This window comes from Microtus pennsylvanicus, chromosome 4, assembly GCF_037038515.1.
Source record: "Microtus pennsylvanicus isolate mMicPen1 chromosome 4, mMicPen1.hap1, whole genome shotgun sequence".
Classification (NCBI taxonomy): Eukaryota; Metazoa; Chordata; class Mammalia; order Rodentia; family Cricetidae; genus Microtus; species Microtus pennsylvanicus.
This window is the reverse complement of record NC_134582.1, coordinates 84,496,359-84,507,956: the sequence shown is the minus strand read 5'-3', so window position 1 is coordinate 84,507,956 and position 11,598 is coordinate 84,496,359. Positions and strand designations below refer to the sequence as shown.

The following is an 11,598-nucleotide window of genomic DNA, read 5'->3' as shown; positions in this document are numbered from 1 at the left end:
CAGTGGTTCTCGACCTTCTTAATGCTGTGACCCTTTAATACAGTTCCTTGTGTTGTGGTGACCCCCAACCGTCAAATTACTTTTGTTGCTACTTCATAACTGTAATTTCACTACTGTTATGAACCATAATATAAATATCTGATATGCAAGCCCTTTGAACATGTCATCCGACCCATAGGTTGAAAATCACTGTTCAAGAGGACTTATTTTAATGTCTATGATTATTTCATCCATCAGTTGAGGGCTATTGCTAAGGTACCCAGTGGGTGGGAGCCCAAAATGCTGTTACCATGACTGTGGAAGGACAACCACCACAGTGAGGAGCTACCCAGCCATGAGACCAGAATGACCCCGAGGCTGAGGTTCAGAAACCGAAATGTTGAGCTCATTTTTCTTATCCACTCAGACAGCTCCTTCCTGCTGCCCCCTCCCTGAATGAGGGGAACAGAAACTATCCGTATCCCTGTGCAAGCACCAAAGATGGTGCCTTGTGCTTCTTCACCTCCCCCATGTATGTGCACTGACTGGAACTCAACTGGAGACTTAACCATTACTAGGGTTGTATCCCCCCCTTCTCATGTGTGTGTGTGATGGTGGTATGCGGGGACATCAGAGGACAACTTTTAGAATCAGTTCTCTCCTACCATGGACTCTGGGGCTCACCCTTACCTGCTGAGCCATGAACCATCTCATTGCCTCTTTCCCTGAATCTCTAGCATGTCCGTATTTTTGCCACTACAAGGAGACTTTTAGTTGGATAAATTAAAATCTATAAAGATTGCTTCATGAGGGGAGTAGGCATGCCTGTGTCATGAAACACTGGTGAAGGTCCAAGGACAAACAACCCTTAGGTCTTCATGCTTCTGCCTTGTTTGAGACAGGATCTCTTGGCCACTGTGTGAGCCAGGCTAGCTGGCCTTTGGATTCCTGTCACCAGCAGCCTCCTCCAACTCCTTCCTTTAGGCATCTGAGCTCAGGTGTTCAGCTTTGTACGTGGTGACGGCTATTCTTTGTTGTCAAGTTCGCAACACCTAGAATGAGCTCCGATCCAGGTGGAGAGGGCACACCTGTGAGATAATTTCTTCTTGGTTTGAAGTGGGCGAATCCTCTTCTAGTCCAAACCTTTGAGACTGGAAGACACACCTCTGATCTGGATCTCGAGGCAAGAAGGCACAGGCTTTTGATCTGGATCTTGAGGTAGGGAGATACACTCCTTTAATCCTGATCTTGAAACAGGAGGACACACCTTTAATCTGGGCCACACACTGTTGGGAGGCTATATAAGGATATTGTTGCACAAATTCTAATTGGTCTTAATAATAAAATCCCATATCAGATGTTAGGGATGAAAACCGAAAGATCAGAGAAGCAGAGCAGCCAGCCTCTGGAGGATTTCTTACCTCCATGAAATCCTCAGATGGAACGGGGTGTCCTATCGCTACAAGTCCTCAGACTGAATGCCCTGAGCGCCTGTCTCCTCCCACCTTATATTCCTCTCTCTACCCAGGCATATCCCTTCCTGTACACTCCTCCCTAGTGCTGGGATTAAAAGCATGTGACTCCCAAGTACTGGGGTTAAAAGTGTGAGCCACCACCACCTCAATGTTTCTCCTTGAGAGACTGGATCAATTTTGTGTATCCCAGGGTGGCATTAAATTTACAGAGGTCCGTCTGCCTCTGCCTTCCAAGTACTGGGATTAAAGGGGTGTGCCACCACTGCCTGGCCTCTATGGATAACTAGTGGCTCGCTCAACACTCAGGCAAGTTTTATTTGTCATGGCACATATAGGATATGGGAGAAGAAACTCTTGCTCTTTGCCTGCTTGCCCTGCCTTGCTAGTACATCCATTCCTCCAACTTGGGAGGTAGAGGCTGGAAGATTGGAAGTTTGGGGCGAGTCTGGGCTACATAGTGAAATTTTGTCTCCAAACAACAACAACAACAAAGAGAAGGAATTTGTGTGAGGGGAGGGTGCAGATTGCAGGCATTTGAGGAGGCCAGAGGGCTGTCATTCCCTCAGGCACCATCTTGACAGGGCGGCTCATTGGTTTGCTACACGCTGAGCCCTAGGGATGTCTGCTGATAAAAGGCACCAAACAGAAACTGTTCCATCCATGGATGAGTTAAGCCCAGTGCCCATGGAGAGGTTGGGATGTTACAGGTCCACAGCCAAATACAGTTTCTCTTGAGCCATCTCTAACCGCCCCCCCCCCCCCCAATAGCCTCTCCTTGCTGTTCTGAGTCTGACCTAGCCTCCTGTGACTACCAGGTGAAACCTTCTGGAATGTATTAACTGACAAAACCAGTTTCTGCTGGTCAGAAGGTTAGGACTGTCATCAGATAGCATCTGGAGCCTCCAGCTGAGATGTCGCTGTTCTCCTGTAATGTCTCCACCAATGTACGTGTGAATGTCTTGATGGAACGTCTTCGTCCTGTTTGTTACTATAAACACTTCCCGGACCGGGCCCCCTCTGTCTTCTCTATCCTGGGAGCAGTTCTCCTGCCTTGGTCCCTCACCTGTGAAAATGTTTGCCTGCTCCAAGTTCATCTCCACCAGTTCCTCGATCAGGAGTGCCTCCCAGGTGCTGAGTTATCTGTTGTCTGCAGTGGAGCTGAACTGATTACAGATGTGGACAGATGAGGCCCTCAGCAGCTTGGCAGTCCCTCGTCCCCTGACCTCACTCATCCCTAGCCACCGTTTCCAAACCAGTGTCATTACCAGGGACATCGACACAGTCACCAAGTTCATTGGTTACAGTTGGGATGGTTAGCTCTGGGGCTGGGATTGGGACTGTTTTGGGTGAGCCTCATCGTTGGTTCTCGTTGGTTATGCCAGGAACTTGTCTCTGAAGCAACAGCTCTTCTATGCGATTCTGGGCTTTTCCTTCACAGAGGCCGTGGGGCTCTTTTACCTAATGGTGGCCTTTCTCATCCTCTTGGCCACATGAAGCAGCTGTCTCCCATAGTTCTTTTGTGTCCTGTCTGCCCTGTATGCTCCTTTTCCTGTACCTCCCCAGGAAGTCTGGGGAAAATGCTTGGCTCTGGGTTTGACAGGGAGAAAACAAAATCCTGTATTAATAAGAAAAAAAAACTTCATGGAATGGTTACCATATTGGAATATGGAACTCGGGGTAACCTGAACCTGTGTTCTAGGCCATGGTCACTCATATTTAGCTTCAGAATAAGCAGTCACTTCTCCCCTTGGAGGCGAGAGTTGTGTGTTCACACTGACTTACCATGGCCAGTTCTCTGTGCATGGGCTCTGGTCCTCATGTTTTCTAGGCAAAGTATTTCACCAACTGAGTCATTTCCCCAGACCTTAATTGTTGCTGTTATTATTATTATTATTTTACTTTTAATAGTTTATGATTTCTTTGATTTTGGGTTTGAGGTTATTTATTGGACCATGGGCAAATTACCAGTGACTACACCCCAAAGAAGACTGACTCCCCCTCCCTCAGCAGCACTAACTGGACAGCTCTTTAGCTAAGGGGGCGCCTTACAAGCCCTTCTTCCAAGAATGACGTGTTGATGGGCTCTGTCTGTGCAGGTCTTGTGTAGGTAAGCACAGCCGCTGTGAGTTCCTGAGGGCATTAGCCATGTCGTCATGCCGTGCCCAGGGGACATCATTTCACAGAGCTCCTCCCTCCTTGCCTTCCAGCTCTTACGTTCCTCCCAGCCACTCTCCCATGACCCCTCAGAGCCTTGAAGGGCGGGTGGATGAAGACATCCTGCTCAGGGCTGGACATTCAACGACGACCTAGTCTTGGTCATGTGACTAGTTGCATGTCTTGGCATTAGCCACTCCCCACCGCGAAAGTAAGCTTCTATAATTAAGCTTGAGAGTAGCACACATCTATGGGCACAAACATAAATCTGTAGAAGGCATATTTACATTTGACAAGAACGATGTCCATTTAGCAGAACAAAGTTGATAGGTTTCCCACTAAAGCCTATGCCCTCCCCAGCTATGGGCTTTTGGCTAGTACCAGGCATGAATTCCCTCCCGTGGAGTGGCCATCAAATCCAATCAGAAAGCAGTGGGTTACCCCACTAACAGTCATGGCACTACTGTGCAGTTGGCACATCTCTTTGTTGCTGTTTGGTTTCTTTGTTTTGTTTTTTTCAAGACAGGATTTCTCGGGGCTGTTTTGGAACTTGATCTATAGACCAGGCTGCCCCCAATCTCAGAGATTCGCCTGCTTCTGCCTCCCGAGTGCTGGGGCTAAAGATGTGCACTGCCTCCGCCTGGCCCGTTGGCGCATCCTGGGTACAGTTGGCATTGTCGCATGGAGGACACGCTGCTAGGAAAGACGACTGATGATGTCCCCTCCCTAGAGGCCCCGGAGTAATTGCAGCACTAGGAAAGCTACCCAGTGGAGAAGATGGTTCTGGCCTGCTTCCAGCTCCATTTTTCTGCGTCCTGCCACCAAAGTGTCTGCCGTCTTCAACCAAGAGCAATGACAATGGCCTGTATTGTTTTGGGAGCGTCTAGGGTTGCAAATGTTGTGATCTGAACCTATGAGTTTGGCATGAACTTTTCTTTCGACATGCTATTACGTTGGACAGATTGCAAGATTGTCACCACATCGTGTCCATCCGTGTGTGCCTGTGAAACGGCGCCCAGTGAACAGAAACGCATCCAGAGGCTGAATTAAAGAAACTCTGCCCTGATGAGCTTGGAAGAACCCGGATACTCTTTTATTCACACAGAAGACCACAGCTCCACCTCTTAGGTGCTTATTCTGGGTCAGACTCTTTCTGTAGACAACCTATTCTATCCTCACCCTGCACCTCACGACAGGTACTTCCGTTAGCCCTTTCTTAGAGATGAGGATTCAGGTAGCTTGAGTCCAGGTCTAGACTCACAGCCAACTGCCTGCAGGATGACCACTGTCCAGTTGCCCCTACCTGCTGGCTGTTCCCATGAAGTCCTACTCAGAGATCTCAATCAGGGCTGTGGTTGGGGTTCAAGAAGAAAATGCGCCACAAGGTGGCGGTAGAACTCAAAAACTTGAGAGGAGTATAAGGAGGTCCCTTGGACTAGAGACTGCCAGAGGTTGGGGAGCGCACTGAAGAAGAGACCTTTAGGACTGAGGGAGTGCTGAGTGGTGGCAGGGCTGGGCGATGTGACTCAGCAGCCTGGAGGGGGACACCCTAGGTCTCAGAATCCCAGAGGCAGTGGAATGACTTAGGGTCATCACAGTTTGGGAGTTAATCTCACGTTAGCAGATGCTGGGCAGAGGTTTTCCCAGTACGCAAACAGACAGGTTCCAAGGGCCTTAATCTGTTTATCTGAAGGATGTTTACAACAGATGGGTGTGGGCAAATCTGAACCTGGTGTTGGTAGGCATTTGGACAGCTCATCTCAGCTCACTTTGAGGAAATAAAAACGCTAGAGACCCAACAGACAGAAGCCACTCCTGGCTCACTGGTTTATGTAGCAGACAAGCCTGGACTTCTTTCTTGGGAATACGGCCTTCAGGAGGTAGGCCGTGAGGGGGAATTGTGGGTAGAGACACTCTGCTACTCAAGGCGGGGTCTGCATAGGCGGTGCCATCTCCCTCACTGGTGTCCTTATGTACTTGGGCACGCAGCTGTGGTTGAAGGCAGGGAGCGCCTTTCCTCCGCAGATGGGGAAATCTGTGTTCAGGGCGAAGGGCAGAATGTAGGGCTTCCTGTGTGCCAGGCAAGTGCATCGCTGGAGAAGTTAGATAAATAAATAAATGAATCTTTCATCTCGTAAATTTATTTTCTAATTTTCTTTGTTCCCGTGATAGAAAGCCAGCGCGATTTACATAGCCTTTGTGTCGGAATCCCACTCCTCTTCTTGTTAAGCTACCCAACACACATATCTGTAATGCTCTTGTTTTTACTCACCTGTTCATGGACAGGCGTTTGTGGTCTTCCCTTCTTTGGCTACCAGGAATAAAGCTTCAGTGAACATTAGCACAAAGTGTCTGTTTTAGTATCTGCTTCCAGTTATTTGGGGGAAGTGCGCCATATGACAGTTCTAAGTTTAACTTTCTGCAGAGCTACCAAGTGGTTTCCCACGGCAACAGCACAAGGTGGTTGGTTCTAATTGTCAACTTGATGCAATTGAGAATCACCTGGGGAGAGTCTCAGTGAGGGATTGTCTAGAAAAGTTGCCTGTGGGCATACCTATCTTAATTACAACAATTGATGTAGGAAGGCCCGCCCAGCTTGGGTAACACCGTTCCTAGGCAGGAGATCCTGGGCTGTTTTAGAGTGGAGAGAGTGAGCTTGTTGGACTCTAGCGTCCAAACACCAAGAAGGAGTAGCCTCCAAAGACCATCTCATACACCACAGCCGATGCAAAAGCATGAGGATTTTATTAATTCTGTCATGACAGGGTCCCCCAGCATTTGGGAAGCTGAGGGACCTCAAATAGCTGGTACAGTCTACTTTTAAAGGGGCCACAGAAGCAAGGAGGGTTGTTCTTTGACTATTCTGATTGGCTTATTTGAAAGGGCTATTACCAATAATTGACTGGAGAGCTGTTGCCAGATCAGATGAGGTAAGAGGTCATTTTGACCCCGTTTCCCAGGGGACTGAATCAAAACATACGTATATGGGTAATTGTTCAGGAACTGAGTACGTGCAAGTGTAGCTGTTAGGTCCTTGGTTCCCAGGGGAGGAGGGGAGCACTATGGCACAGAGGCTGAGAGGATTCAGAATTGTCAAAAATGGCTTCAGGATTGTCTTAAAGTCTTACAAGCTAAGCATGCTTGCAATGCTGTCTGCTTCTTAACAGTGCAGGCAACGTGACTAGCTACGTGACGTCCTTGCTTCCTTAGCTTCCCTGCAGCAAGGGACCTATAACCCACACCTGTGAGTTAGAATTCTTTTCTCCTCTAAGGTGCTCTGATCAGAGTGTTTTTCTCCCAGCAGCAGGAGATAATGCCTTGTGTCACGTTATAATTGGCAATACTGATGAGTTTGTCCCCACTTCTCACAGCAGCTGTGCCGTGGTCTGGGTAGGACTGAACGTGGCCTTTAGAAGCTCATGTCTTCCGAACCTGGTCTTCAGCTGATGACGTGTCATTAAGACAGCAGGGCTTCAGTGATAGCTCCATGAGTAAAATGCTTGCCGAGGAAGTGTGGGGGCCTGGTTTGTATCCTAAGCACCTACAAGAAAGCCAAGCAGTATGTCTGTTACCCCAGCACTGGGAAGAGGTGTACAAGACCAGACAGATTCCTCGAGCCTGCTGCCCAGCTAGCCTAGCCACATTGGCAAGCTCTGGCTTCAATGAGAGACCCTGTCTTTAAAAAGAAGGATTAACACTATTCTGTAAGTACTTTCTTTATAGAATTAATGTTCCAACTAAAATATAAAGGAAAATCTAAATCTCAATTTTCTTTTTCCAAGTCATGTCTGTAACAGCCCTGGCTATTCTGGAACTCACTCTGTAGACCAGGTTAGCCTCGAACTCCCAGAGATCCGCTGCCTCTGCCTCCTGAGTGCTGGGATTCACAGAATGAGCCACCACTGCCCAGCTAAGTCTCACATCTTAATGAAGCTAGCCTTACCACCTACGTTAGCTGCTGCTTTGTGCTTCGGGCTCAGAATTTAGTGAACTCCCAGTAAAATTTTAGTGGTTTTCTCTTACCATTATGAAGATGGTAGGTTTTTTTTTAAAGTGACATTTAGTGTGTGTGTGTGTGCGCGCGCGTGTGTGTGTGTGTGTGTGTGGTGTATGTGAGAGAGGGGAGGGGGGAGGAGAGAGAGAGACTCATATACTACAGTGCTCATGTGGAGGTCAGAGGACAACTTGTGAGAATGGGTCTTAGGCGTCAAACCAGGTCTCCAGGCGTGGTGGCAAGCACCGTTATTCTCTGAGCCCTTGGAGACGGCAGTCTCTCAAAGTCTTGTAAATAAACATGCTCATAAAATTCACATTGCTGCTTTTCACTTTGATTTCATGGAGTGGTGGCAGGGGTAGTCCTCCAGTGGGTGGGAGTTACGGGCTGGGGGGACTTGGGAATGGGCCTGGGGCTTGTTTCTCAGATGCGCACTTCAGTCCTCCGCTTGGTTTCCAGAGGTGGTTTCCTGTCTCTCTATTCATGCGTGCCCTGCACCCGCTCTTTCCTTTGTAGGTCTGGACAATTCGCAGTGCGCTTTGCTGTGCAGAAGTCCTGGTCCAGGAAGTACAGTTGCTTAGCAACAGGTTAACAAGTTCTTCCTCTCTGTGGCCCATGACAAAAGAGCTGAGCAGAACCTCCAGCTCTTATTTGTCCAGCAAATAGACAAGTGGTCTCTTGTGCAGGCTTATGGATGAGCGGTAGAATTTCGTCTGCCTTTAGCTACAGCAGGGATAAGAATGTGTACTTGAAATCAAACATTTATTGGAAGTTACATACTTGTTTGACTTGACTTTTAAAAATTTTTTTTATAAGTTTATTGTTATTTGTGTGTAGGCATATATGTGTGTGTGCTTGGTGTGAGGAGGGCTCATATTCCATGCAGAGGTCAGACGACAACTTTTTTAAAAAACATATTTTACATTAGTTTATTTAGAGATGAGAGGGAGGGGTAGGGGAGAGAGAGAGAGAGGTGCCTACCTACCACAGAGCACTTGTGGAGATCAGGGGACAGTTTGCAGGAGTCAGTCCTGTCCTTTTCATCATGTGGGTCCTAGGGATTGAACTCAAGTTGTCAGCAGGTTAGGCAGCAAGTCCTTTACACACTGAACCATCTTGACACCCCCTTCAATTAATCTCTCTCTGTGCGCGCGCTCAGACATGTGCCTACAGGTACCCTTGGAGACCAGAACAAGGTGTTCGACCAGCTGAAGCTAAGTTATGGGGCCACCCAGGGAGGGTACTGGGAACAGAACTCCCCCAAAATTGGTGAACTATCTTTGCGGTATCCCACCCAGCATTTCTAAAAGGAATAGCCATTCTTCTTTGACAGCTTCATACATACATGCCATGTATCTTGAGCACGAGCATCCTTCTTTACTTCCCCATCACTACTCTTTCATGTTCATGGCCTCTTCTTTGTTCTCTTTTTTTTTGTAACCCAGTGAGTCCAATTAGTACAGCCTGCTCTGACCTCTGAAGGCACCAGGCATGACATGGTGCACAGACTGACATGCAGGCAAACACCCAGACGAAATATTGAGACACAATTTACACACAACTCTTATGTGTGCAGTTTAATGGCTTTTGCTCTATTACAATATCAATTTTTAAAAATCATGCATTTATCATTATTGCGTGTACCTGATGTGTGTATATGAGTGTGGACACTTGTGCATGCCGCAATGCTTGCGTGCAGATCTGAGGACAACTTTCTGGGGTTGGGGTTCTCTCAATGTATACGTCCCTGATTTTCATAGAATCTGTACAATTCAGGGCTGGAGGTGTGGCTCAGTGACTAAGAGCATATACTGTTCTTGCAGAGGATCTGAGTTTGGTTCCCGGCACCCATGTTAAGCAATTCAAAACTACTTGTAACTCTAGCTCCAAAGGGAACCGATGTCTCTGACTTCCATGGTGCCTGCACACACCCACGCGCGCGCGCACACACACACAGACACAGAGGCATCTATCTATCTATCTGTCTGTCTGTCTGTCTGTCTGTCTATCATCTATTTTCCATCATCATCTATCTAAATAACAATAATGAGAATAAATTTTAAAAGAAGCTATACAATTATGCAATAATATTCCATTTTTTCATCCCCAACCTCTTAAAACTCTGATTGCACTCTGCCTCCTTGAATTTAATTATTTATTCTTATTCTAGCCTATGCTTTTGTGTTATACTTACACAATTATTACCAGGCTGGAGAATTGGCTCAGAGGGCTAAAAGTGTGTAGAGCTTTCCCTGAGGACCTGAGTTAGATTGCCAGCACTCACAAGGGGCACTCACTAGGGGCTCATGCACACACATACACATATATACATACATGAAATCTTTTTTAGAAAGTAAATAAATCATTTGCTAAGGCAGAGCCAGGGAGTTTCATCTATTTTTATCCCCAAGAATGTTCTAGTTTTAGAGTTGAAGTTTTATTAAGGTCTTGGCCCACCCTCTTTCACCTAATACTGTCTCCTTCCTAAGAAGCTGGCTGGACCATTCCGTGTTCTGTGAAGGCTGTAGTGAGGGTGACTGCTCTGGCTCCGGGTGGCCAGTCTCTCCTAGCGCTAACTGCAGGAATTGGATGTTTTGTTTTTGTAGATGATCTTTATCAAGACAAAGGCATTTCCTTCCTATTTCTGCTCTTTGGAGACTTTTTCTCATGAATGGGGACTTATTTTTTGTCAGATATTTTTCTGCCCTCGTGGACAGATATATATCCCCTTTCAGTCTGTGTTTTACTTCCCAGTATCGAACTAGGCCTGCATTCTTAGAAGAAACCTCACTTCATCACGGTGTATAATTTTTTTCTATGTATCTGGCCTCTATTTGATGATATTTTTTAAGGTTGATGACGAGGGTGGGAGACATGTCTGAGCAGGCAAGTGTTACTGCTCCTGCGGAGACCTGAGTTCAGTTCCCAGCATCCATGTTGGGTATCTCACATCTCCATGAGATCTGGGGTCCTCTTCTGGACTCAGGGGCACTTGGATGTATGTGAACATACCCACACAGGTGTATAATTAACAAAAAAATTAATTGATAAAAATAAATAAAAATAAAAATACTGATAATGAACAGTAAACTTTAGCCAGTCTAGTAGGGGCATAGTAATATTGATGCATATAATACTTTAATATTAATATATTTTAAGGTATTTTTATGCTTGTATTAATGAAGAATATTGGTCTATAGTTTTGTTTTTTGTTTGTTTGTTTAAGACAGAGTTTCTCTGTGTAACAGTTCTGGCTTTCCTAGAACTAGTTCTTGTAAACCTGGATAGCCTTGAACTCACAGAGATCCACCTGCCTCTGCCTCTTGAGTGCTGAGATTAAAGGCGTGCACCACCACCACTAGGTTTATAGTTTCTTATTTTTAATATGTCTTTGGTTTGGGTATCATAGTGATACATACACACACACCCATGTGAACACATACAGACACACACACACATGAACACATTTTACATTTTGAATTCTCTCAAAATTGTTGAGGATTGGCTTTCCACCTTTATTTATTTCTTCTCTTTGTCTGTCTTTTTGTGGAAGAATTTCAATAGTTGTCCTATTCTGGGTTCTCCTTTACATGGTCTGATTTAGCATGTTTAGCATCTCTTACTTTAGGAGTTTTTTCCTTCCTTCCTTCCTTCCTTTCCGTTTTTTTCTGGTAAACTGCTAGTTAAAGTAAAAGGCAATAAAAGCAATAAGCGACTCAGCAGTTTGGAGGACTTGCTGCTCTAGCAGAGGAGTTCACAACAATCTGTAACTTATCAGTTTCAGGAGATCCAACACCCTCTTCTGACCTTCACAGACATGCATGTAGTGCACACACATATACGCAGGCACACACACAAAGTAAAATGAATAAATCAGAAGAAGATTCTAAGGAACGAGAACGCTCTGGAAGTCTGGGAAGAGTGAAGCAGCCTCCACAGGACGGCAGCTGAGGATGCCCAGGGAAGTCAAGGGTAACGTCTGAAGAGAGGAAGCCT

The 11,598-nt window shown here is 46.3% G+C and overlaps 1 pseudogene; it reads left to right on the top strand.

Annotated features, from left to right (window-relative positions):
* Window positions 1-2,525: 2,525 nt before the first annotated feature.
* On the top strand, window positions 2,526-2,948 carry LOC142849032 (ATP synthase F(0) complex subunit C2, mitochondrial pseudogene; annotated as a pseudogene).
* Window positions 2,949-11,598: the final 8,650 nt, after the last annotated feature.